Source organism: Corvus hawaiiensis, chromosome Z, assembly GCF_020740725.1.
Source record: "Corvus hawaiiensis isolate bCorHaw1 chromosome Z, bCorHaw1.pri.cur, whole genome shotgun sequence".
NCBI classification, from domain to species: Eukaryota; Metazoa; Chordata; class Aves; order Passeriformes; family Corvidae; genus Corvus; species Corvus hawaiiensis.
In genome coordinates this window covers 70527869-70531186 of record NC_063255.1, presented here as the reverse complement: position 1 = coordinate 70531186, position 3318 = coordinate 70527869, and positions in this window count along the sequence as shown.

Genomic DNA, 3318 nt, shown 5'->3' with positions numbered 1-3318 from the left:
TACAACATGAAATTTAGACTAATTCTCACACTATACCTGTGAGCTTACATTTCATGGATTTCATTAAAATTTTGGGTTCAGACAAGTTTTTACCTTGGTTTTATGAAACTAATTGTGCTTTCAGCCACTGTCTGAACCTATGTGAATGACACCCTGTTTTATCAACTGGAAAAATTCCTCCTTTGCTCTCTCCGTCATTTTTGCTGTTAGGTCCTTATGTGAGACACCTGCATGTGTCATCCTGCTTCTCCCACTCATGCACAAATCTGTGAGAAGAGGAGCAGCTAATAACACCATGGCCTCACATTTCTTGGCTAGGGTATAAAAGTTGGTTTCATCACTAGATACCAAATAGATGTACCTATAATCCTCAAACAGCTACTGTTGTCTCTGGATCCTTGGGATTACTCATACTCTGTGTCTCACAGGACTTGAGCTAGAGAGGGGCAGCCAGCCCTGGAGCCATTCTAGTTCTTTGCCCAAGGTGGACCAGCATTCCTGCCGACCTTAAATTATACCAAGTTTCAACAGCTGCTGTGCAGCTTTCCAAGCAGCAGGGAGCTGCTGTAATGCTGCAGTCTTTTCCCATGATGTGCCTTCCATCCAGAAGCAGTCAAGAGGCAAGACCCACGTGAAACTACCTGTTACCAGCCACGCAGCAAACTGAATACTCAGGGACAGAACTGGTACCTGAAATTTAGTTTGTACTGGACCACATACAAAAAAAATCTGGCCTATTAAGCTGTATCATTCCCTGTGCTTTGCCACCATTATTCACAAGTGACCTCACTGACCATCTAGAAAGAATTCTGGGTCAGATGTAGTTCTGCCCTGTTATTATATTTTATGCACCATTACTTTTTCTTGGTTTTGTACTGTTGGTTGGGGGTTTTTTTACCAACACGAATCCCATGAGGAGCAGCAAAAAAGAAAGACAATACCAAACTGTGTTAGGGCAGATCCCATCAACATCATAATCCATCCCTGAGAAGTGCAACACCCGCCTGCAGTACAGCACAGAAATACTTTTCTTTCATTATAGCTGATTGTGTTTGCTCAATTAAATTAATGCACACAATAGTTCTGTCTAAATCAGAGCTTTCAGCTTTGTTTGCACAGGCAAAAGGAAACCTCAACCCTTTCAACACATCCAAGAACTAACCATTCAAGCAGAATATCCCAAAAGTAAACATTCTCGAAAGGGAAACCAGAATTTAAAACCTGTTAAAACCTTCAAGTTTCAATGCAATCTGTTTTGTGGTCCCATTGTTTCAGCAGAAATTGCTCCAGTATGCAGTCTAGACAGTAGCCTTGATAGACTTATCTTTTATTCATGGAAGACACGGAGAGCGCAGGAAAGAGAGATGATCTGGCTGTTGCAGATTTCATTGTACACCTACTCACTCCTTGCTGCTGTTTTGCTGACATCAGTGTGTTTTGTCCTTTTGCATCTATTATCCATCACCATATGTCCTCTGTTCACAAACATGATCCTCAGGGAATCAAATAGCAAAGCACTCTAAATATCAGATATTCAGATTTGCAAATGATCTGTCCCTTACACCATACACAAACTCACTATGTGTACGGCCCCACCACTAGACAGAAACAGGTTTTCACTCAAGCTTTAGACCTCTTTTCCACAGACTATGGGGACATGGGGCTTTATGTCAGTCTAACTTTTTTTAATTTGAGCATTATGATGTCAGTCCTGCACAGTGCTGATACAGACAGCACCCAGACAGCACAATCAGAGGCTGAAAGTCTTCCACAGCCCTCTCCTTGTTGCTAGGGTGAGAAGGGGAGCATCTTTTACATCCTACAGGCCACGGGAGGAAACTGAGACCAAGTCATGCCCCGAAATCCTTCAGTTATCTTCTTCACTCCCCCACTGGCCAAGGACTAACTCCTCTGCAGAGGAAAGCTGAGGAGTAGCAAGAACAGAGCTCTGAGCTGAGCAGGGGAAACACACCGTGGTGATGCACCAGCGGCCTGCAGTTGTCCAAGTGTCATATCCTCCTGTCTACTTCAAGCCACACTTGCACAGGGCAGGAGGAAATTGAGGAAAAGCACAGAGATGCATTCTTCTGTGACTGTGGGCACACTTTCTACCTTAACAGGGTAGGAAGTTTGGAGCTGTTTCAAGTTTCCCCTGCTTTAACTGGATGCATCATGCACCCAGAATCTTCTCATTGGTCTGGTTCCTAGGCTTAAAAAATCCCAGCTCTGTTGGGTAGCCATGACTTCTAACAGAGAAGTGATATTTTTGAAACAGAAGGCAAGGAGATTCCAAGGGAAAAACAGGATGCCTGATTGTGCACCTCAGGGAGAGACTGAGTAATGCCCAGTGGCAGTAAACCTCCGCTCACTGCTGAGAGAGACAACTGTGGACAAGGGTGGAAGGTAGGGAAATGACTGGAAACACCAAAGACAGTAGAATATAAATAATTTTGTATTCTTCCACTGTATGCCATACTAGAAATTATTTTCCAGTTGCTACATTCTCAGGCATTAGACAATCAGGAAATTCAACCTTCTCTCCCTTTTAACATCTTACACTTTTGGCAGCTCACAGCAGTTCATTTGGCAGGCGCGTGCACCAAATGTGCCTTTCAGTCTTGTAACAGATGGAGTACATTACACACAGGACTGCATGCCTCACGTACAATATCTAACACTTAAACTAGGAAAGGACATCCGACAGATCCCACTGACCACAAAATTACTTCCATCTCGCTGGAGGGAAGAATTTTATAAATGAGTTAGAAGCAAATATTCTCTCTCTGCATGGTAAATAAATGTGTTATGCCTGACTCCGCAGCCTGTCTTTTCATAGGTGCAAAGAATTTATTCTTGTCTTCACATTATACTTTGGATATGTCCCACCTGAAATCTAAACCTAAATAATTAAATATCCTCTGATCTGTTTACATTTGTGGTATAATTCTTTCAGAAAGAATGAGTACCAGATCATTTTGCTAGATGTTCGGTTTTAGTGGCTTCTTTGTTATATGGTTATAAAACCCAGAATAAAATATTAGCCACACAGAATTGCCAGAGACCATAGGCTTTTGATTAATTTACAGATTAAAATGTTTTACTCAATTCATAGATCAAGTCTAAAGGTACTTTAATTTCAAGTACAACTTACAGAAGATTTTCAGAAATTCTCCTAGCAGATTTTTGTTTCCTTAGTGCCCACAGCAGATAGGTTGATGGAGCTAAAGAAGGAACTTTTTAAAACATGGCAGCTACCAGGTGCATGGAAAGAACAGCCAGAGGGCAGAATACAAAAAAAAATAACAGAAGAACAAAATA